Genomic DNA, 25,409 nt, shown 5'->3' with positions numbered 1-25,409 from the left:
TGTTCCCTGTGATGACATTTGAGCAGTGTTTCTGATTTTCCTTGTGAAGCAGACAAGAGATTGAGTGATGGACTAGGGATGAGCAGGCCTCCTGATTGTCAGGTCAGAGATTCTCTGTCTCCTCACTCTGGACCATCTCTGCAAAGTTAGTTTAAGCTGCTGAAAAGTCGGCTGAAGATTTTGTTCCCCCATGAAATCAAGCTCAAATAATGAACTCAGATTTCCCTAAGAACTGTCATGTAAGACTGAAAGCTAGGGAATTAGCAAAATGGAACCAAATGCCATGTGTTAAGGAGGTAAAAGATTCTGGGGAGTTTTTACAGAACTAAGCTGGCCAGAGAGTCCAAACATCTGGAGAAAATGAGTTCTAACAGATGTGAGTACAAGATAGAGCAGCCAAGGGACCCACATACAAGGGTGGAGAAGATGGAGTGAGGGAGTATCACCTGACATACCGAGGTGCAGGTGATTGTGGTCACCAGGGAGTGACTAGGGAACAGTTTCACTCACCGGACCAACATCACTGGATTTCCAAAAGATTAGAGAACGGATGTGGGATGAACAGCATTCTGCTTGGAGGGGGAAATCAGAAAGGGGCTGTGGGCAGTGACAGCCAGGTGCAATGACTACTGTCAGGAAAGAAAATACCCAGTGCTGTCTTCTTTGTCTTTCTCCTCAAATCTAGGATTCAGTGGATCATTCTATCAATACAGTAATCTACTGCCATCAGTCATGAGTGCTTTGGACCAACCACCATCTTATCTAGATAAGATGGAATAAAACAGATACTCCATCTATTTTAGATAAGAGGAAAATAGTTAGGAATCAATGGTGCAGACAGTGTCAGACTGCAAAGAAAACACAACCTCTCCATACAAGGCACTTAGGTAACCAACACCCAAGGCGTGAAAAACTCAAAGAAAAAAAACTGAGCAAGATAGTGGGGAATAATGTTTAATCCTAGTTGCTGCAACTGTAGGAGGATGTTTGTATAACCTAGGATGTAACCAGAGAGTAAATGATTTCCGTTTCATTGAGGCATGAAGGGAAGAGAGGGCAGGAACTCTCGGCTAACATTCAAACTGAATGTTCCTCACTTTACCCTAAAACTCCATGCTGGTCTGCAAAACACTTTGAACTTCAGCAAGGAGAAAGCAACCTTCCCAGGAAGCTCAACCAGGCATATCCACACATCATGCCGTTGTGAGAAATGCTGCCTCTTCAGCATTTCTGTGTAATGAGTTAGACAAAGAAATCACTAGACTTTTGTTGGGCTTCCCTGGTGGCTTGGTTGGTAAAGAATCTGTCTGCAATGCTAGGAGACCTGGGTTCAATCCCTGGGTTGGGAAGATGCCCTGGAGAAGAAAATGGCAACTCATTCCAGATTTCTTGCCTGGAGACTTCCATGCTCAGAGGAGCCTGACAGGCAAGTCCACGGGGTCACAGAGTCAGACACAACTAAGTGACTAACACAGACTTTTGTTGGAAAACTACGACTGGTAGAGACTGGTGATGTTATGTCAGCACCTATAGACCATCAGAGAATCCTCTATACCTGACAGCCCTGATCACGGGCTTCTGTGCTGGGCCAGGTGTGTCTTCTTTCACAGCCTGCCTAAGAGCCTTGGGAGACACTGTTTCTTCCAACAACATAGAAGAAATCCTATTGTATCTCAGTTGGTATTGACAGATGTCTCAAGCAAGGAAGAGATAAATGAAATTCAATTTCATCCTTCTTCAAAAATATTTTACCTAGAGCAGATTCAATATCTTTGCTGCAGATTAAGCCAGCTGGATTCCTCCTTTAAAAAGCAAGAGGTGTGGAAATTCAAAACACTCCAGTGTATTAGTTTTAAATTAGTATCAAAAATAGAAAAATAAGTAGGGCTCCAAGATAAGTTTTTGCTAACTGTACCTTCCCACTGTAAAGATTACTGTTTGGTCTTCAGTTCAGTTCAGTCGCTCAGTTGTGTCCAACTCTTTGCAACCCCATGAATAGCAGCACACCAGGCCTCCCTGTCCATCACCAACTCCCAGAGTTCACCCAAACTCACGTGCATCGAGTCGGTGATACCATCCAGCCATCTCATCCTCTGTCATCATCCCCTTCTCCTCCTGCCCCCAATCCCTCCCAGCATCAGGGTCTTTTTCAATGAGTCAACTCTTCGCACGAGGTGGCCAAAGTATTGGAGTTTCAGCCTCAGCATAGTCCTTCCAATGAATACCCACGACTGGTCTCCTTTAGTATGGACTGGTTGGATCTCCGTGCAGTCCAAGGGACTCTCAAGAGTCTTCACCACGACCACAGTTCAAAAGCATCAATTCTTCGGCACTCAGCTTTCTTCACAGTCCAACTCTCACATCCATACATGACCACTGGAAAAACCATAGCCTTGACTAGATGGACCTTTGTTGGCAAAGTAATATCTCTGCTTTTTAATATGCTATCTAGGTTGGTCATAACTTTCTTTCCAAGGAGTAAGCATCTTTTAATTTCATGGCTGCAATCACCATCTACAGTGATTTTGGACTTAGGCAGCCATAAATTTCCAGTATGGGAAATTAATGAAATGTGTTCCAGTAGAGAAGAGTGCTCAGAGGCTGTGAATGATTCTTGTTTCTCTCTTATGATAAGGAATGGAATCTGCTTATCTTGAAATTCATTTGGCCTGCTGGCACTGAATGCCCCTCCCCCCACCCACCCATCATGAAGGATACTTTGTCCTAGAAGACAGGACTCCTTGTTGGAGTTCAAGGCCTTCCTCACTCTACCTGCTGATCTAAGAGTTCTGCAAGTTGGGAGAGAGACGAAGTCAATATCATGTGGAAACAAGAGTCACCCTTGGAGAAAGGATACTTTGTGCTGCTGACAAAACTGGTGCCTGAAAATAGCCAAACTATCCTGAGGATTGGCCAGATGAGAGTGTCTCCCAAAGTAGGTATCTTGCTTTTCAATACCTTTTGAATCTGCATTTCTGCCCCCTGGCTTTTTTCCCTATAACTTAAAGTCCTCTGGCCTCTCCCAGTCACTGCCTCAAGACAAATTGCCTGGTCTTTCTTTCACCATGTTAGTCTCTAAAAACAACACTTAAGAACCTAAAATCCACTACAGATTGTCATACTGAGAGAAGTCAGACAGAGAAGGAGAAATAGCATTTGACATCCCTTATATGTGGAATTCAAAAAGAAATGATACAAACGAACTTACTTACAAAACAGAGAGCAAATTTTTAGTTGCAAGGAAGTGGGGAAGGATGGGGGGAAGGGATAGTTAGGGAGTTTGGGAAGGTCGTACACACACTGATATATTTAAAATGGATAATCAAAAAGGACGTACTGTATAGCACATGGAACTCTGCTCAATTTTAAGTGGCAGTCTGGATGGGAGGAGGGTTTAGGGGAGAATGGAAACATGTATATATATGGCTGAATCCCTTCGCTGTTCACCTGAAAATATCACAACATTGTTAATTGGTTATACTCCAATACAAAATAAAAACTTTAAAAAAAGAAAAAAAGAACCTAAAATTCCAAACTCCTTGATCAGGCAGGCTTTGAGGCACAACATAATCAAGCCCAACTTTATCCCCCTCTGCTCCTCAGTGTCACCTTTCAGCACGCATGTAGTCACCCACACCCAGCCCGCCCTTTGCTCACCCCACATGCTCTGCCTGAAACACCTCCAGCCCCCACCCCCAATTATTTATTTATAGTAGGTCACATTTTTTTCCAAGTGGATGAATTAAAGACCTAACCATATTCAAGGCTCCGTTCAAATTTTATTTTATTTTATTTTTTATTTTTTTTTTTTAGTGCTAATTATTTTTTAAACCTTTTATTTTCTGTTGGGGTACAGCTGATTAGCAACGTTGTGATAGTTTTAGGAGACCAGGGAAGGGACACAGCCATACATATACATGAATCCATTCTGCCCCAAACTCCCCTCCCATCCAGGCTGGCACATAACACTGAGCAGAGTTCCACGGGCTATACAGTAGGCCCTTGTTGATTCATTTTGAATACAGCAGTGTGTACATGTCCATCCCAAACTCCCTAACTATCCCTATAGTTAATTTTTTTTAATTTTATTTTATTTTTTAAACTTTACATAATTGTATTAGTTTTGCCAAATATCAAAATGAATCCGCCACAGGTATACATGTGTTCCCCAATTTTAAAAGTGAAAGTGAAGTCGCTCAGTCGTGTCCGACTCTTTGCAATCCCATGGACTGTAGCCTATCATGCTCCTCCGTCCGTCGAATTCTCCAGGCAAGAATACTGGAGTGGGTTGCCATTTCCTTCTCCAGGAGATCTTCCCAACCCAGGGATTGAACCCCGGTCTCCCGCATTGCAGGCAGACACTTTACCATCTGAGCCACCAGGGAAGCTCAAATTATAGGTCATATACAAATCCTTGCCTGACCACTACAGTCCGAAGGAATCACTCCAGCCTCTAAATTTCAACAAGAAAAGAAAATGTTTGTTATTTTTATACACATTTATTGAGCTCCTACTAGGCTCCAAGCACCAGCCTAGGTTACATTTTATGAGTTCTCACTTAATCCTAATGGTCCGCTTCACAAGAGAAAAGTCCCTGAAAATGTAAGCTGGTTTTCCATGGCTATTTGGATAAGCAGCAGAATCTGGATTTAAACTCAGTTGAATCTGGGTTCCTCCCACCATCTGCCCAGCCTCCCAACCATGAGGGCTGTGTTAAGGAACCCAAGTAGTTAGACTGGGAGGAGGAAGGCATTCCAGGCAAAAGGAATAGCAGAGGCATGTTCACGAATCAGAGGGGTGGAGGCAGGGGTGCTTCTTTGGTAGCTCAGCAGTAAAGAGTCTGCCTGCCAATGCAGGAGATGCGAGTTCGATCCCCGGGCAGTGAAGATCCCCTGGAGGAGGAACAGGCAACCCACTCCAGTATTCTTGCCTAGGAAATCCTATGGACAGAGGAGCCTCGAGGGCTACAGTCCATAGGGTAGCAAAAAGAGTTGGACATGATGTAGTGACTAAGCAAGCACACATGTTCACGAGTGGTGAATCTCGGACCACAGCTGCCATGGAGCTGAGGAGGAGCTATCTTTCATATTTATCAAAACTCCTCTCCACTGCCTGGGTTCCTTCCTTCCTTGGGGTCATGCCCATCATAAAACTGTCTGATGATCATCAGAATAGTAGCACTTAAGGTGCGAGAGGCACTATGTGCTTCTCCAGTCTCATTCTCATAACGTTAGGAACTAGGTTCTATTACACCCATTTGACAGATGAGGAAATAGGCGATTTCCTCATGAGAGTAAGAACACATCTGTTCTGCAATTCAGGTTTCTAATACTTAATCATTTAGCGATGATGCTCACCAGGCAAAGAGATCATCATGAAGGGCCAAGGAAAGGAGATGCTGAACTCTTTAGGAAAATATGTCTAGTTCTAGCCCTGCCTTGTCACTGTCATCAAATTCCTGTGCAACAAATGTGAAAATCATTTGACCAAGATGTCCAGAGACGTCCATTCCCATTCTATCAGACTTAGGGCCTTCAGGGCCTCCCAGGTGGCACTGGTGGTAAAGAACCCGCCTGCCAATTCAAGAGCCACAGGAGTCACAGGTTCAATCCCTAGGCCAGGAAGATCCTCTGGAGGAGGACATGGCAACTCAAACCAGTATTCTTGCCTGGAGAATCCCATGGGCAGAGGAGCCTGGCGGGCTACGGTCCATGGGTCACACAGAATTGGATACGACTAAAGTGACTTAGCTCACATGCGGGCAAGGACCTTAAGTGCCTGAGAGAGTATCAGAGTTCTTCAGCCTCCTCCTTGATAAAAGCATTATCCAAACATACTGACTCTATTCTTGCAGCTCTCTCCCTGCCACACTAACTTCCGTTTATCAGTGAAGCTAAGCATCTACTCTATGGCAGGTATCGTTCTAAGACCAGGTAACACAAAAGTCAGGACCCCTGCTTTCTAGAGCTTAACGTCTGCCAAAGGTGACAAAAAGTAGACAAGATGATTTCTGATGATAAAGGCTACAAATGATGAGATCTGGTGGTGAGGTGGAAGGAGGAAGCTGAATTTAAAAGCCATTCCTGGGAAGGTAACATTTCCATTCATACCCAAATGACAAGCAGGAACCGGCCTTCAAAGCTCCAGTATCTATCATACTTGGGGGGCTGAAAAGCACACCAGCAATCATCTAGTCTCAGCCCCTTACTGATAGATCAGTAAACAGAGACTCAATGAAATGATATGCAAATTCGTTCCACATTTTTAAGGACTTCCCTGTTGGCTCAGACGATAAAGAGTCTGCCTGCAATGCATGACACCCGGGTTTGATCCCTGGTTGGGAAGATCCCCTGGAGAAGGAAATGGAAACTCTTTCCAGTATTCTTGCCTGGAAAATCCCATGGACAGAGGAGCCTGGTGGGCTACAGTTCATGGGGTCGCAAAGAGTCAGAACACTGAGTGACTAACACTTTCAACCAGATTAAAACACAAGATCTCCCAGCTGACAGCAAGGCTGCCCCACTGCTCCACAGGGCCTTTGGAGACACATATTTGAAATGTAAGCACATTTGTGGTTATGCTTGAACACATATTTCTAATTTTATTTTCAATACAGCCTTGGGGGAAAGATGAGAGCCTTTAATAGGCAATAAACTTTAGGCTCCAGTTGGCAAAGGGACTTGTCTAATGGCCTGTCACTAACAACTGAATCAAAGCCCAAGTTATTTGTATTCCAGTCCCATGTTCCTTCCCTGGGATGAGAAAGAGTTGTCTAACCAGTGGTCTATGAACGTAAGACATCATTACTAGCAACTTCATAGTTTATGGTGCAAAGAACAAACAAAAGAATCAAAGATAAGAACAATTTGCTTTGTCATAACACAGAGACTCAAAGTCCCTGAGTTATTTGCTGCAGGGAAGAACATGTGACTCCAGGTGACTAGACAACCATGGCCTGAGACAAAGAGCCCCTGTGCCTTTTGGAAATGGGACTGAGAGTTCATTCATGGGTGCAACGTTGCAGGAACTGTAACTGAGGAGGTGTATGTTCCTGCAGAGCCAGCCCAGACCAGGAATCTCCTCTGCTGGGGAGCCCCGAGACGACAGTCACACTTAAGTCCCTTGACCACTTCCGCTTAGGAAATAAGTTACTAAGTAGTGGCTCCCAGACATCCCTTCCCACAAGAATCATCTGAAGGGATGTTGCAGAAGGAAAAAAAAAGATTTTTCATGGCCTCACAAGATCCAAAGAACTAGACACTCCAGAGGGTAAAGTCTGGGGATCTGTTTTAAAATTCGGTCAGCCTAAAAATCCACTGACTTTTCTTATTTCTCAGAGCTATAACATGATAAAAAGCCTTTTTATTTTCCAGTGAGAAAGTTGTTAGGTTGTATCTTTTAACAGCTGCTTCCAAAAGAAAATCTCTACTACCCAAAGCCCTTGAACAGTGGGAAGGTCCTGTGAGAGAAAGAATTCCCCTGGAAATCTGTGAAGTTTGTTGTCTCCCTCCCTCTGGCTACACACCAAACGCCCGTGCAACCGTGGGAAACCTTGCTCTGAGGGTCAGATCACCTATTCTCTTGTGAAGCAGACCCCAGACTGTGAGGGTCTGGGTGTCTCATGCACAGAGAACCTCAGAGTGTGGAGAATCCCTCACCCCCAAATCCCACCATCACCAAAGGGGCCTGCCTGGCTTCTTTCCCACCAGGCTCTCTTCTGCCCTGGACAGCCAGCTACTACATAGAAATGGAAAAAGAAAAAGAAAGAAGGGGGTCTGGGCCTAGGTGGTCAGGGCCCTCAGTCACGGGGACCCCGAGTCAATTCTTACCTAGGTCCTGGAGGAAGAAGAGCCACTGGCCTCACCAGGCGGTTCTCTCTCTGCTGGTGAGCTCTAGTTGGAACTCATTGGACTTTGAACAAAGGTTGATTTAAAAGCTGATATATTTAACAGGGATGTGTGGTCTGAGTTCAAATGACCTCTGTCCAGCTTGCTGTCAGCTGGCTGGGCTCTGAGCTGGGCAAACCTGGAAAACCCTCAGCAAACCCAAGGCTCAGGCCCATCTGCTTAGAGAGGGGCGCAGAGCGGGAGGCGAGGCCAGCCAGGAGGGAGGGGCCTTCCGCTCGGCAGATGCCTCAGTCACACCCAAGCAATACCCAAGCCTCAGAGCACCACTGTCCCCCAGGCCAAGGGCAGTGCTGATCGCCAGCACCTGAGCACCCTGAGGTCTTCCTGGGGAGCAGTGCCTGTGCCACCTCACCCTTGGGAGGCCACAGGCCAAGAAGTCCCAGTAAAAGGAGCAAAGCTCCGTGTATGCCCATCCTGCCTCCTCTCCACCTGGCGTTCTTACTTTGCAGGCTCCCTAGAAGCTGAGCCAGTAAAGCCCCTGCTCTTATTTCCCAACTCCCTTGCTCTCCTCATACACTCTCTCCTCTCTCTCTTTTTCCTTTTTCTGTCTCACCTGAGGGTGCTCTGTTTCTCTTCTCCGACAACTGGTTTCCCCGTCCACGCTCAGAACCTCTCAGGCAAGCCCTGCTGGGCAGGTGGAGGCACTTCCACAAGCTCCTGGGCCAGCGCCTGGGAAGCACAGTGGCGTCCTGAGCTCAGCCCCCAGCCCCGAGCACCTGATCCCTATCAGCAGCACCCACACAGGCAGACCCAGTGCTGGGCTTCTCACTGACCTGGATCCTCAGCCCACACTGGAAATCAGGGCAAGAGATTGCTCCGAGCAGTGAAGCAAAGAGAACCACAGGCTGAGGACAGGGTGGCCTCACCCTCCTCCACCTACGTTCCAAAAGCGCCTCTTGTCTTTGCTGGGCCTTGGCTGCTCTCGGGTGAAGGCGTGGCAGGAGCCAGAGGGTAAATGGCCAACAATGACAAACATCTGAGTAGCTAGTTCATATCAGGTCATCTCCACCTTCACATCTACCTGGGCCTCCTACATGTCTTCCAAAGTGGACAGTAGAAGGGGAAAGATCTGGATGTAAGATCAGAACACCTGGATTCAAATTCTGACTCCATCACTTACTGCATGTTTGATCTAGAGGAATTTATTTATTTTGACTGCCCTGGGTCTTCGTTGCTGCAGTCAGACTTTCTCTAGTTGCAGTGATCAAGGGGCTACTCTCTAGCTGCGATATGTGGGCTTCTCATTGAGGTGGCTTCTCTTCTCTTGTTATGGAATTCAGGCTCTAGGGTGTGTGGACTTCAGTAGTTGTGGCACACAGGCTTAGTTGCCCTGCAGCATGTGGGATCTTCCTGGACTAGGGATTGAACCCATGTCCCCTGCATTAGCAGGTGGATTCTTCACCACTGGACCACCAAGAAGCCTTGAGGAATTCATTTTTAACTCTGAGTCTCACTTACTTTCATCAGGTAAATGCTTGTTATAACATTGTTTTTAGAAGTTTTTTTATATTGAATCAAAACATCTCTCACTTCTGCCCCTGAGTCCTCACGGCTCCCTCTGAGCTACACACTAAGTGTACTCTACTCAGCATAGCAGCTCTTCAAATATTTGAAGGCTGATGTATTCCCCATGTGTGTTAGTCTCTCAGTCCTGTCCAACTCTTTGTGACCCCATGGAATATAGTCCACCAGGCCCACTGTCCATGGAATTCTCCAGGCAAGAACACTGGAGTGGGTTGCCATTTCTTTCTCCAGGGGATCTTCCTAACCTAGGGATCGAACCCCGGTCTCCTGAACTGCAGGCAGAGTCTTTACCACTGAGCCACCAGGGAAGCTGTATCCCTCATAAGCCTTCATTCCTCTGGGAGTCAGTGGATCTCTTCATTCCTTCAGGTGGTCTGCCTTTGCCATGACTTCAATACTTCTTGCCCTGGATCCCAGCCTGTCAGCATCCCTCTTAAAATCAAAGGCCTAAAGGGGAAAGTTGGAGGTGAGGGAATTAGTTCTTTATCTCAAGTGTGGGTTTTGTCTACACTGACCAACCAAACTATACACCTACAAGTGGATGAATTGTGTTGCATTGAAATAATTCTTTAATTTTTAAAGTAGCCAAAGTCAGCAGAATTATTCTTGAAATTTCTAAAATAAAAAAAAAAATTGGATGATTAAAAGAAAAGGCAGCTTCACAGTGCAGTTTACCCTCCGTCTGTATTCAGAGATTTCTCAGACTTACTCTTCACCCCAGGCCAGATGGGATAGATAACAATAGCCTGGAAACTGGAAATAGAAGAGGGCTTGATATACAGAGACACTATTGGTTCAAAGTTAAACAGAAATGAGCAGTTGTTTGTTTTAATGACAAAACTCTTCCCCACTGTTACATGGAACTGAATGAGATTTGCCCTCACTAAAATTTGGATTTTAAAAAATCTCATGGCAATAAGTGGCTGTGATCTGGTTAATGCAAAGCAGAGTAGGTCTTTTTGCTGATTATTTAAATCAGTTACTTAGAGCTAGACATTAAAGATAAGGGAAAATAACATTGTCTATTGTGTGTGCCTGGTAAGCCTTTATATCCATTATTCTGTTAACCCTCAGCATGATCTTATGAGACAATATCCCCATTTTACAAATAAGTGAAGTGAAGTCGCTTAGTTGTGTCCAACTCTTTGCGATCCCGTGGACTGTAGCCTACCAGGGTCCTCTGTCCATGGAATTCTCCAGGCAAGAATACTGGAGTGGGTTGCTATTTCCTTCTCCAGGGGATCTTCCTGACCCAGGGATCGAACCCAGGTCTCTTGTATCGCAGGCAGATGCTTTAGGTCTGAGCTACCAGGGATGCCCCAGGATAAGCCCCTTATCTTATTTTACAGATAAGAAGCCTTTAAATCCATCTGGTTAATTATCCTATCAGATCTCCTGGCTCAGAAGGCTTACAGAGCCTGTCTGTCTCCTTAGGTAGAATTGTTTTTCCTCTACAATAAGGCCTCCCACTATCCAAGGAATGTGCTCTCCTTCCCTAGAGGTACTCAAGAAGAGGCTGAGGATAACCTGTGTCATGTTACAGAAAGAAGTCCTGCATTGTTAGGGGATTGGAGTAGGTGATTTCTTGGGTTGCTTCCAACTCTAAGATTCTGAGAACCTAAGTGCTGTGAGTCCTGCCCTGGTGTATATAGGGGCAAGAGTTATGAGCATGGAATTTGGCATCAAATAGATGCTGAATTGAATCTTAAATCTGCTATTAACAGTTTTATATTTTTTATTGTGAGCTTAAATTTGCCTGGGCTTTATCTATGGAACACCTGGCAGCTTGGGTGGAGGGTTTTCTGTTTTGTTTTTGTCAAGCAGATCTTCTCCATACACATAGAATGGTAAAGAAAGACACGAAAAACCTTGGGTCAATTTATGTTGGTTACTTGCTGTAGTGCTTCTGCTGCTGCTGCTGCTAAGTCGCTTCAGTCATGTCTGACTCTGTGCGACCCCCCATAGACGGCAGCCCACCAGGCTCCCCCGTCCCTGGGATTCTCCAGGCAAGAACACTGGAGTGGGTTGCCATTTCTAGATCATGCAAAAAATGAATGTCAGTTACAGCACCAGCACCTCCTGAAAGCAGATCCATGGTCAGGAACTTGCAAGAGAAGATTCTTTTTCTTCTCAGAGTCCAGGCCAAGACAGGTGGTTTCCTTCTTATTCCTGATCCATTTTACCCTGTTCTGTTTTTTCCATAAACCTATCTCCTTTTATCATGTTTATATAATGTTTATTAATTATATTCTGTCTCTTCCCCACCAGATTATCCCCCCAGGGATAGAGATTTGTAATTGTTTTGTCACTGTATTCCAGGAGCCTAGCTTGGAATATAAGCCTATGTTATATTAGGCTTAGAATATAAGCCTAGCTTATAGCAAGCTTTCCAAAAATGAATGAGTGAGTGGATAAATGAATCTCCTTTTGCCAACAGGATTGGTTTTTATCCCACCCTTTCACTGAGGTTGTAGCCTTCTGAGATTCTGGGCTCCATGCAGGGTCTCAGTTCCTAGGTCTTAACTCCTGTCCCAAAGTGACCCTGGGAAAATAGTCTACTTGGTTATTGGTTTTTAGCTTTCTCCTCACTTTCTTTCACTTCACTTTCTATTCACTTCTGGACCTTAGCAATTTCTTTCCTTTTTTCCAAGTTCAACTATCTAGTTGAAAACAATTTTTTTTAATATATATTTTACCCAGTATTTCCATGAACTTTGTAGAGAAAGGGATTTCAGATTTTCTAGTCTGCCATGTTTCCAGAAATGATTCTATCACTTAGCATTACTTTGCCTCTCAAAACGTCAGCTTTAGACAATGCTGCAAACACACAATAATCAAAACAGTGTGGTATTGGCACAAAAACAGGTATATGGATCAAAGGAACAGCCTAGAGAGCCCAGAAATAACCCACACACTGAAAGTCAATTAGTCTTTAACAAAAGAGACAAGACTATACAATGGAGAAAAGACAGTCTGTTCAGCAAGTGGTGTTTGGAAAGCCAGGCAGCTGAATCAATGAAGTTAGAGTACTTCTTCACACCGTACACAAAAATAAACTCAAAATGGCTTAAAGACTGCAATATAAGATATCATAAAACTCCTAGAAGACAACACAGACAAAATATTCTTGGACATAAATCATAGCAATGTTTTCTCAGGTCAGTCTCCCAAGGCAAAAGAAATAAAAATAAACAAATAGGACCTAATCAAACTTATAAACTTTTGCATAGCAAAGGAAACCATAAACAAAGTAAAAAAACAACCTATGGGCTGGGAGAAAATAATTTCAAAGAATGCAAACAAGGGCTTAATCTTCAAAATATACAAACAGCTTATTTAGCTCAATAAAAAAGGGGGAGGGCAAAAGACTTAAATAGACATTCCTCTAAAGAAGACATAAAGATAGCTAAAAAGCACATGAAAAAATGCTCAACATCACTAATTATTAGAGAAATGCAAATCAAAACTACACTGAAGTTTCACCTCATACTAATCAGAATGGCCATCATCAAAAAGTCTACAAATGATAAAATCTGAAGAGGGTGTGGAGAATAGGGAACCCTGATACACTGTTGGGAGGAATGTAAATTGGCATAGCCACTATGGAGAACATTATGAGGGTTCCTTGAAAAACTAAAAATAGAACTTCCCTGGTACTCCAGTGGTTAGGAATCTGCCTGCCAAAGCAGGGGACATGGGTTTGATCTCTGGTCCAGGAAGATTCCACATGCCACAGGGCAAATAAGTCCATGCTCTAGAGCCCATGTGCCACAACCACTGAAGCCCATACTCTGCAACAAGAGAAGCCACCACAGTGAGAAACCCACACACCACAATCAACAAGTAGCTACCTTTCGCCACAACTAGAGAAAACTTACAAGCAACAACAAGGACTCAGTGCTGTCAGAAAGAAACGGAAAATATAGTTATCATATGATCCAGCAATCCCACTCTTGGGCACTGACTCCAGAAAAGACTGCTGCTGCTGCTAAGTCGCTTCAGCCGTGTCCAACTCTGTGCGACCCCATAGACGGCAGCCCACCAGGCTCCCCCGTCCCTGGGATTCTCCAGGCAAGAACACTGGAGTGGGTTGCCATTTCCTCCTCCAATGCATGAAAGTGAAAAGTGAAAGTGAAGTTGCTCAGTCGTGCCTGACTCTTTGCGACCCCATGGACTGCAGCCCACCAGGCTCCTCCATCTGTGGGATTTTCCAGGCAAAAGCACTGGAGTGGAGTGCCATTGCCTTCTCCCCAGAAAAGACAAAAAACCCTAATTAAAAAATATACATACACCTCTTCCCCCCCAAAGATACATATACCCCAGTATTCACAGTAGCAATACTTAAAATAGCCAAGACATGAAAGAAACCTAAATATCCATCAAAAGATGAATGGATAAAGATGTAGTCCATATATCCAATAGAATATTACTCAGTCATAAAGTAAAAATGAAATAATGCCATGTGCAGCAACAAGGATGGACCTAGAGATTATCATACTAAGTGAAGTAAGTCAGACAAAGACAAATATCATATATGACTTGTGTATGAAATCTAAAAAAAAAAATGATGCAGATGAAATTATTTAAAAAACAGAAACAGACCCACAGACATAGAAAACAAACTTATAGTTACCAAAAGGGAAAGGGGGGAAGGATAAATTAAGAGGTTGGGAGTTCAATTCAGTCACTCAGTCGTGTCCGACTCTATGCAACCCCATGAATTGCAGCATGCCAGGCCTCCCTGTCCATCACCAACTCCCAGAGTTCACCCAAACTCATGTCCATTGAGTCAGTGATGCCATCCAGCCATCTCATCCTCTGTCGTCCCCTTCTCCTCTGCCCTCAATCCCTCCCAGCATCAGAGTCTTTTCCAATGAGTCAACTCTTCACATGAGGTGGCCAAAGTACTGGAGTTTCAGCTTTAGCATCAGTCCTTCCAAAGAACACCCAGGACTGATCTCCTTTAGGATGGACTGGTTGGATCTTGCAGTCCAAGGGACTCTCAAGAGTCTTCTCCAACACCACAGTTCAAAAGCATCAATTCTTCGGTGCTCAGCCTTCTTCACAGTCCAACTCTCACATCCATACATGACCACTGGAAAAACGATAGCCTTGACTAGATAGACCTTTGTTGGCAAAGTAATGTCTCTGCTTTTGAATATGCTATCTAGGTTGGTCATAACTTTCCTTCCAAGGAGTAAGCATCTTTTAATTTCATGGCTGCAGTCACCATCTACAGTGATTTTTGAGCCCCCAAAAAATAAAGTCTGACACTGTTTTCATTGTTTCCCCATCTATTTCCCATGAAGTGATTGGACCAGATGCCATGATCTTGGTTTTCTGAATGTTGAGCTTTAAGCCAACTTTTTCACTCTCATCTTTCACTTTCATCAAGAGGCTTTTTAGTTCCTCTTCACTTTCTGCCATAAGGGTGGTGTCATCTGCATATCTGAGGTTGTTGATATTTCTCCCGGCAATCTTGATTCCAGCTTGTGCTTCTTCCAGCCCAGCATTTCTCATGATGTACTCTGCATATCAGTTAAATAAGCAGGATGACAATATACAGCCTTGACGTACTCCTTTTCCTATTTGGAACCAGTCTGTTTCCATGTCCAGTTCTAACTGTTGCTTCCTGACCTGTGTACAGGTTTCTCAAGAGGCAGGTCAGGTGGTCTGGTATTCCCATCTCTTTCAGAATTTTCCACAGTTTATTGTGATCCACACAGTCAATGGCTTTGGCATAGTCAATAAAGCAGAAATCGATGTTTTTCTGGAACTCTCTTGCTTTTTCCATGATCCAGCGGATGTTGGCAATTTGATCTCTGGTTCCTCTGCCTTTTCTAAAACCAGCTTGAACATCTGGAAGTTCACGGTTCACGTATTGCTGAAGCCTGGCTTGGAGAATTTTGAGCATTACTTTACTAGTGTGTGAGATGAGTGCAATTGTGCAGTAGTTTGAGCATTCTTTGGCATTGCCTTTCTTTGGGACTGGAACGAAAACTGACCTTTTCCAGTCCTGTGGCCACTGCTGAGTTTTCCAAATTTGCTGGCATATTGAGTGCAGCACTTTCACAGCATCATCAGAGTACACTACTATATATAAAATTAACAACAAGGCCCTACTGTATAGCACAGGGAATTATAATCAATATCTTATAATAATCTATAAGGAAAATGAATGTGAAAATTATATATATATATATAACTATACAGAGACAGAGATATATAACTGAATCACTGTATACCAGAAACTAAAACAACATTGTAAATTAACTATACTTCAATTCTTAAAAATTTATTAAAAAAAAAAAAACTCCAGTTTTTTCTTCTATGAAGAACAGATACTAACAACGTTAGAGTATTTCTTGGAGACTTAAAAAGACATTTGTAGATCACCCAGAACCTGATGAATCCTCAATAGAAAATAACATTATTGTGGTTTTTGCAAGAACAAGACCTCTTAATTTATGGGCACATGTTGTAGAAGCAAGCTCATGGAAATAAACGGGCTAGAAGTACACAGTGGGCAACTCTGTTCGAGAGTTCAGAACATTTGGGGCATCATGGATGGCATTTTTGCCCACACACAACACAGCATTTTGTGCAAGTGGTCAGGAACAGAGAAGTAAAAAGACATCCCAATGCTTTCCATTTTTTTCCCTATCGTGTCACATGGAGGAATTGGTAACAATTGCATAGCTCATCACTAGAGTAAACAGATGAGGCTTTTTAAGGCTGGAGTGACCTGCCTAGGGCCAACTGTCCCAAGCTTTGCCCGGACTCCCCAGAGGGTGAGGGGATCAATATTTGGGTATGCTTGTAGAAAACTAGAAAACATCACTGAGGGCTTCCCTGGTGGCTCAGTGGTAAAGAATCTGCCTGCCTATGTAGGAAACATAGGTTGGATCCCTGATCTAGGAAGATCCCACATGGCGCAGAGCAACTAAGCCCAGGTGCCACAGTTGTTGAGCCTACCCTCTAGAGCCCAGGAACTGCAACAACTGAGCCCACATGCCACAGCTGCTGAAGCCCACACCCTCTAGAAGCTGTGCTCTGCAACAAGAGAAGCCACCGCAATAAGAAGTCTGTGCACCACAACTAAAGACTAGCCCTGCACTCTGCAAACGAGAAAAGCCCAGGCAGTAATGAAGACCCAGCACAGCCAAAACACAAATTAAAATATTCTAAAAAATCATTGAGAGCAACTAAATAAACTTAAGCAAATGAAGATTTTACCATATCCATTGATTGAAACTTCAGCACTAAGATAGTTCTCCAAACTGATCTACAGATTATTGTATTTCTAATCAAATTTCCCACAGGGATTGTTTGGTCACATGTTTGTTTTTTGGTGAAACTCGACAAGCTGATTCTGAAAAATAAGAATAAGGAAGGAGCTGTTCTCCTGGATAACAAGATACTAGAGAGACAATAATTACAACAATATGACATGGCCACAGGGTAAACTGTAACACTGGAACAGACTAAAAAGCCCCCAAGCAGACCCATACAAATAGAAGCAATATGACAAAAACAGAGGAAGAGGCAGGTCTTTTTTCAATAAATTGCTCTGGTGTATTCCTTTCGGGTCTGGCTTATTTCATTCAATATGATATTCGTGAGATTCATCCATGTTGTTGTGTGCAGTTGTAGTTCATTTGTCTTCATCCAGGGATTCTGTTATGTAATGTCCAAACAGCAGTCAGAACTTGGGGTGATGCCTGCTCAGGTGGCAACACAGTATCCACAATTGGAAGGGATCTCTATCTTGGCATTGGCATACTTCAAGAATCTTGGATCTCTCCACCTCAATTGTTTTTATTGTGGTAAAAGCATACATAACATAAAAGTTACCATTTTAACCCTTTTTTAGTGTCAGAGGCATTATGTACTTTCACAGTGTTGTGCAACAATCACCACCATCCATCTCCAGAACCTCTTTATCTTTCCAAACTGAAACTACATGTCTATTAAACAACTGTCCATTTTTATCCCCAGAGGCTCCGGCAACCACCATTCTACTCTTTGTCTTTATGAATTTGACTGCTCTAGGTACCTTGTACAAGTGGAATCACATGGTATTTGTCTTTTTGTGACTGGCCTATTTCACTTAGCAAATATCTTCAAGGTTTATCCATGTTTAGCATGTATTAGAATTTTCCTTTTCAAGACTGAATAATATTCCATTGTGTGTATACACCATATTTTATGTATTCACTCAGTGTTGAGTGGATTACTTTTGGCTATTGTGAATAATGCTGCTATGAACATGAGTGTACAGACATCTGTTCGAGTTCCTGCTTTCAGTGCTTTTGAGTATATGCCCAGAAGTGTATTTGCTGGATTATATGGCAATTTTATGTTTAATTTTTTGAGGAACTGCCATACTGTGTTTCCACAGCAGCTGCTCTATTTGCATTATCATCAACAATGCACAAAGCTTCCAATTTCTCTGTATCTTCACTGACACTTGATATTTTCTGTATTTTTTAAATAACAGTCATCCTAATGGGTGTGAAATGACATCTTATTATGGTTTTGATCTGTATTTCCTGAAAGAATAGAAATGTGCTTATTAAACCTTTGTATATCTTCTTTGGAGAAATGTGTATTCAAGTCCTTTGCCCATTTTTTAATCAGATTGCTTGATTTTCTGTTATTGAGTTGTACCAATTCAATTTTTTTACTATGCAAAAAGACTCAAAGAGATGAAGTGACTTAACCAAGTCAATTAACCCCAAGTTCAGAGCAAAGCCATGGATAAAAAAACTTGTGATTTTAGGGATACAAAGATGGTTTAATATCTACAAATCAATCAGTGTGATAAAACACATTAACAAAAGGAAGGATAAAAATCACATGATCATCTCAATTGACACAGAAAAAACATTTGACAAAATTCAACATCCATTCATTTTAAAGTCTCATCAAAGTTGGTATAGAGGGAATATATCTCAACATAATAAAGGACATTTATGACAGACCCACAACTAACAGCATACTGAATGGTGAAAAGCTGAAAGCCTTTCCTCTAAGATAAAGAATAAGACAAGGATGCTCACTCTCACCACTTCTATTTAACATAGTATTGGAAGTCCTAGCTACAGCAATCAGAAAAGAAAAAGAAATAAAAGGCATCCAAATTAGAAGGGAAGAAGTAGAATTCACTATTTGCAGATGACATTACACTTAGATAATACTTTGACAATACTTTGGCTACCTGATGTGAAGAGCCAACTCGGTGGAAAAGACCCTGATGTTGGGAAAGATTGAGGGCAGGAGGAGAAGGGGGTCACAGAGGATGAGACATTTGCATGGCATCATCAACTCAATGGACATAAGTTTGAGCAACCTCCAGGAGACAGTGAAGGACAGGGAAACCTGGCATGCTGCAGTCCATGGGGTTGCAAAGAGTGGTACGTGACTGAGAGACTGAACAACAATGACAACAAATGACACTAGAAAACCCTAAAGTTTCTAACAACAGAAAGTTGTTAGAACTAATAAATGAATTCGGTAAAGTTGCAGGATACAAGGTAAATATATAGAAATTTGCTATTTTTCTATACACTAATAATGAACTATCTGAAAGAGAAAATAAGAAAACAATCTTGTTCAAAATTTCATCAAAAAGAATAAAGTGCCAAGGAGTAAACTTAATGAAGGAGGTGAAATAACTGGAAACTACAAAACATTGATGAAAAAATTAATGATACAAATAAATAGAAAGTTATCTCATGCTCTTGCGTTGGAAGAATTAATATTGTTGAAATGTCCATACTACCCAAAGTAATCTACACATTTAATGCAATCCATATCAAAACACCCATGACCTTTTTCACAGAACTAGAACAAATAATCCTAAAATCTATATGGAACCACAAAGGACCCTGAATTGCCAAAGCAATCTTGAGAAAAAAGAACAAAGCTGAAATTATCACCCCTAGCTTCAGACTATAGACTGTACTACAAAGCTACAGTAATCAAAACAGTATGGTACTGGCACAAGACATACACTGGAAGAGAACATAGAGCCCAGGAATAAATCCACACACGAGGGCAATTAACCTAGGACATACAATGAGGGAAAGACAGTGTCCACAATAAGCAGTGCTAGGAAAACTGGAGAGCTACATGCAAAAGAATGAGATTATAACATTTTCTCATACCTTATATAAAAATAAACTCAAAATGAATTAAAGACCTAATTGTAAGCCTGAAACCATAAAACTTGTAGAAGATAACATAGGCAGAATACTCTTTGACATAAATTGTAGGAATTTTTTTTGATCTATCTCCTAAAGTAAAAGAAAAGAAAAAAAAATTTTTAATGAGACCTAATAAAGCTTAAAAGCTTTGCACAGTAAAGGAAACCATCAACAAAATGAAAAAATAATCTATTGAATGGGAGAAAGTATTTGCAAATGATATGACTGATAAGGGATTAATATCCAAAACAGATAAACAGCTCATACAACTCAATATCAAAATAAACATCCTGATTCCAAAATGGGCAAAAGACCTGAATAGACATTTTTCAAAAAAGAGGAAATATGGATGACCAACAGGTGTATGAAAACATACTCAACATCAGTAATCATCAGAGTAATGTAAATCAAAACAATAATGAAATCCCACCTCACACCTGTCAAAATGATTATCATCAGAAATTCTACAAATAATAAATGCTGGAAAAGGTGTTGAGAAAGGAGACCTTTCAGCTGTTGGTGGGAATGTAAACTGGTGCAGACACTATGGAGAACAATAAGCAGTTCCTCAAAAAACTAAAACTAGAACTACTATATGATACAGTAATTCTCCTGTTAGGCAAACATTTGGAAAAAGTGAAAACATTAATTTGAAAAAAAATACATGTACCCCGATGTTCATAACAGCATTGTTTATAATAACCAAGATATGGAATCAACTTGAGTATCCATCAACAGATGAATAAATGAAGAAAATGTGGTATATAAAATGGAATACTAGTCATAAAAATGAATGAAATTCTGTCATTTCCAACGGTGCAGATAGACCTAGAGAGCATTATGCTTAGTGGAATATGTCAGACAGAGAGAGACAAATTGTGTGTTATCACTTATATGAGGAATCTAAAAACCAAGACAAATAAATAAATATAATAAACCAGAAACAGACTCACAGATGTAGAAACAAACTAGTGGTTACAGGTGGGAGAGGAAAGGGGGGAGGGGCAAGATAGGATATGGGATTAAAAGTTTAAAAGTACTATGTACAAAATAAGTAAGCAATAAGAATATATTGTACAGCACAGGGAAATATAGCCGTTATTTTGCAATAACTTTAAACGGCATATAATCTATACACATATTGAATCACTATGTTGTATACCTGAAACTAATATTACAAATCAACTATAGTTCAATAAAAAATAAATCCAAGGCCAATGTCCTTCTACTACACCAATCTGCCTGGTTTAGTACAAGATTCTAGCCTCCACCCTTTACATTTCAGATATATCCCTGATATGTTCATATTTTTACCCCAACTTCAGATCTGATTATCCTTGTCTTTTTAGTAGCTCATTAACTTACCTGGAGCCTGATATTTTAAGCTCCAGCGGTTTTCTGCCCCTGAGTCAATGTTTATGACAATCTCCTCTGTTACTCCCTAGATTACTCTGGCCTCATCCAACACCCGAAGAAGCATTCTGTTTAGTCTGCATACCTTTGGAGGAATTTATTAGGCCAGGGTCCAGATACAGAATTGAGATAAATGTTTTACAGCAGTACCAGGCAATGGGCAGGAGGAAGGGCAAAGTCATGGTCCTCAGCTGGTTCCCACACTGTGGCTCCACATGTTTGCTGAGTTAAACTTTCTAGTGTTTTTTCAGTAACCAGGTAGCAGGTCAAGGCAGGTCTGAGGACCCCTAGAGAGCTGTGACTTATTAATACTTGCAAGTAGGCTACAAAGGATACTTTAGTAGTTATTCCCTCCCTCTTCCCTTTCCCAGCTGAGGGGTCAGAATACACAGTACTTTTCCACTGGTGGGGGCGGGGGCGGAAAACAGGTACAGAGCAAGAACTGGCCATGTCCTCCGTTCCTGAATGTATCAAAGTCTGGGCACTCTTGGAATACCGATTATGGTCTATCCTTACCTCTTTCTGAAAGACACAGAAATGGAGGATCAATGGTCCTTGGGAAGTTTCCAGCTTCTCAGGGGCCCCAAAGGGACAAGCTTAGGGACAGGTAAACAAGGAAAGTGCCAGAGACTTCAAGGCCACAGCCTCAGCCTGACTCCAGCCCTCACAGGGAGACTGAGGACCATCCCATTCAGGAGTGAAAGGCCAGTGAGACAGAATCAAGACAAGGAATAGATTAATGAACCCAAGTCTGTGGCATGATTTAAAAGACACCCCTGCCTCAAAGTACTGCCTCCTTCAGGATGGTCTCAGGACTTCTTGACACTCTAGTTAAGAGAACCAACTAATTCATGTGCATGCTATTTTTCCCCATTGCTTAGAATTTTAACATGCCAGAAACACACACACACATACAATACTCACCTTCATTATCCACTGAAGAAAGTACCTCTTCTCAGGAGCCCCAGTCAGATTAAAGATGATCCCAACTGATATGCCATAAGGTGGTATACAGCCTCTATGCCCCCAGCTACACAAGTGCTGAAATCCTACCCTCAGCAATGGATCCCTTGCTAAACAGTATCTTTTTCCTTTCCCCTAGATCAGCCTGGAAATATTCTGGAGGACAAAATGTTAAGTCCCTGATTCAAAGACTTGGGCATCAGGAGGCCTGAGATTCCTAGGTGCTGGAGGAAGGCTGAGGAAGTGCAGATGTCACAAAATGCAGGAGGCTAGTTTCCTCGACTCCTTTGGCCAAAGACAGAGCTAAGCAGAGCTACAACAGAGCTCAGGACTGGAACTCACACCTGCCACTTGCGGAGCAGCTGTCAAGAGGCCATAAGCAGGGAAAGATGGGGATCTGCAGCTTCAAAGCCACATGCTGTGTGACTCTGCTGTCTAATAGGCAGTGAACTGCAGAAAGGAGCTGTCTTCCTATTTGCTCAGATGGCACAGTGTGGCTTTGTGGTGGCAGTGAGGGGGCACCCCAGCCCAGAAGACACACAGAGCTGTGACTGCAGCCATTTCTGCCACCAGGCTGCTGTATCCTGAAAAAACCTGGTATATCGCCATATGGATCAGCATGTGGAGCAGGTGGCAGTGTTCAGGCTGCCAAGCCAGCAGTTCTGCAGGAGGGAGGCCTGGCTGCAAAGGAACTGGTGTCCTCTGTGACCAGGAAGAGGTAAGACTCTCTCTTGACACCAGTGACTTGGGCAGATTTTTTTCTGCCTTCAGTTTAAAACTTGAGGTCATTATTCCCAGTAAGCCATTCGCTACAGACTGGAAATTGGGATTGAAACTGTGAGAGGCATTGCTCCCAGAGCCTGCCTGTCACCCTAATACCTACACCCGTGAAGCTGCCACACCATCCCCATAAAAAACAGCCCTGACTCTCTCCTCATGATGTTACCAAGGACTCTGGGCAAGAGGCCAGTAGAGACAGAGGCAGGGGGTGGGGATTGAAATGCCTACACAGCTTTGCTCTAAATGCCCTCTGGCCCTGAAGTTTGGTTTCCTTCCAGAAAACTATTGGCTGTACCAAAGGGGTCAGTTCACCCTTCCCCAGGGGAGACGCTGGGTCTCCAACCAGGCCCATGGAGGCAGGAGAGGCAGAGGCCAAAACAGAGAAAAGAAGTAGATCCCTTTTCTCTGTCAGCCTCTGACATGCTTCTTCACGTGGCCTGTTGCCCAGGTTGCTCTCACAGCAGTCACAAAGCAAGCGTAAGCCCCAGGCCGGACCCAGGATCAGAGGGATGTCCCCAGCCAACACCCCACATACAGTAAGAGCCCCATGCGGAGGCAGCCAGGGGAGCTTCAAGGGGAAATGTGACAGAAAAACAAATTTTTCCTTATGTGCAGATGTGGCCTCAGGCATTTCATTGCCTAAAAGTCTGATGGGGTCAAGTGAAACATGGAAGTTAGCCACAAAAGCTAAAGTGATCTTTGGCGGCACTGAGTATACTAGGCTCCAACTATGCTGAGGCCAGTGGCAGGTCTGAGCCCCATGCACACTTGACAAGGGAACTTTACAAACCAGACTCTGTTTGGAGCAGAGTAACAAAAATGAAGGAAATATTGACACTGTGCCATAAGGAATAGGTGAAGAAACTAAAGATATTTATCCCAGAAAGCAGAAATGTTAGCTAAAATGATTAACTTTCTTCAGTGATTTGATGAGATCCCAATAGAGAAGGGTTTCCCTGGTGGCTCAGACAGTAAAGAATCCACCTGCAATGTGGGAGACTTGGGTTCAATCCCTGGGTTGGGAAGATACCCTGGAGAAAGAAATGGCAATCCACTCCACTATTCTTGCCTGGAGAATCCCATGGACAGAGGAGCCTGGTGGGCTACAGTCTATCAGGTTGCAAAGAGTCGGACACGACTGAGAGACTAAGCACACACATGGAGAAGGCAATCCGGGGAATGCTAAGACTCAACATTTATTGAGTACTTACTATGTGCCCAAAAAACAAGCTAATTATGTTATACACACTTTCTTATTCAATCTAAACATCTTATTTAGCTGTTTTAGAAACATATTATTTCCATTCTACAGATCAGGAAAATCCAGAAAAGCTGAGAGACTTGCCCAAGGTCACATACCTAGTGGGAGAGTAAGGAGATGAGCCTAGGCCTGTGACTCAACCACCATCCACAGACACGTTCTGTGTGGTGCTCTCAGCAGAATTAGGAGCAATGGTTGGGTGGAAGTAAAAGGAAGGCAGTTCTGAAGGCAACAGGAGGGAGAATTTTCAAACAACTGGAGGGTTCCACAAAGAATAGTGGGTGGGTGCTGAGAGTGGTCATGAGCCACACACAACTAGAGATGGAAGCCGAGGATTCAAGAAGTATTAAATAACTTAGTTGTCAAGAATTACAGCAACAGCAGCACCTGGGAACTTATTAGGAGCCCAGATCCGTGGACCCCACCGCAACCCTACTGAATCAGAAACTCTGTGGCTGGGCCCAGACATGTGTATTTTACCAAACTGTCCAGGTGATTCTGATACACGCTCAATTTTGAGAACCACTGACAAGGAAGCTTCTACACCCTGCCAGGGACTGGACTAGATGACTGTGTTCGTCCCTTCCATCTCTAAGACCTCACAGTTCTACAGAAGTGAGATATAAGTATGATTTAACAACTAACCAGATTTTCTTTTAACATGCAGCACTTTATAGTAATATCTTGGAAACAATATATCAGCTGTTAAATTGTGTGATTGGACTCAGGTACCTCAGACACGTGAAAGCTGACAAGATAAACATCTGGGAGACTGTGGGCAATGGGGCTGCCCCTCCAGCCAGCAAGCAACCTATGTTCTAGCCACCTCAGCCACTTCACTGGTTTCCAAACAAGCCCTGAGTGTCCCCACTCCTTGTTCATTCCTGTTGTTCTTCTATCTAAAAAGCACTTACCTTTTGAAATTCTCTCTTCTTTAAATGCTCAATTCAAATGTCACCTTTCATGAAAGTGCCCAGCAGTATCTGGTGCATGGGTCGGCCTCTCGTCCCGCTTTCCTTCCTGGGTGTCCTCTCACTTCTGGGTGACTTGCAGCACCTGGTGCAGTCAGTCGGTCTGGCTCAGGGGTGGGGCCTCAGCAGAGCGTGTTCTCCTGAGAGGAGGCCGGCACTCAGGCACGTCAGCCCCCAGTGCCTACCATACAATGATGCTCAGTGGGGAGGGATCAGAAGCGGCATCTTAGGAAAATGATTTAGGCAACTATTTACAAGATGCACAGATGCCAACTCACTGTGAGAAAGAAGCCCTCTATGATTCAGTTTCTAGCCCTCAGGTCTTTGCAGAACTTTGAGGTTTTTGCAGTAACCAGTGTGAATACATATCTATGCTGTTGGG

At 43.1% G+C, this 25,409-nt stretch overlaps 1 protein-coding gene across 4 annotated transcripts in view; it reads right to left on the bottom strand.

The window, feature by feature from the left end:
* Positions 1 to 25,106, bottom strand: part of PDZK1 (PDZ domain containing 1) — a 55,606-nt gene extending 30,500 nt beyond the window's left edge. The window contains exons 1-2 of one of the 4 annotated variants that reach the window (XM_025287971.3): positions 8,681 to 8,696; positions 8,461 to 8,576 (exon numbers count right to left, since the gene is read on the bottom strand). The gene's annotated coding sequence lies outside the window, so the exon portion shown is untranslated. Of the gene's footprint in view, positions 1 to 7,829; positions 8,077 to 8,460; positions 8,596 to 8,680; positions 8,697 to 24,970 lie in introns of those variants that run through there. The other 3 variants (XM_006051123.4, XM_006051124.4, XM_006051122.4) reach the window with 3 other exon arrangements.
* Between the last annotated feature and the right edge of the window lie 303 nt (positions 25,107 to 25,409).

Source organism: Bubalus bubalis, chromosome 6, assembly GCF_019923935.1.
Source record: "Bubalus bubalis isolate 160015118507 breed Murrah chromosome 6, NDDB_SH_1, whole genome shotgun sequence".
Lineage (NCBI taxonomy): Eukaryota > Metazoa > Chordata > Mammalia > Artiodactyla > Bovidae > Bubalus > Bubalus bubalis.
Note: the sequence above shows the minus strand (reverse complement) of the source record. Positions and strands in the feature narration are given on the sequence as shown.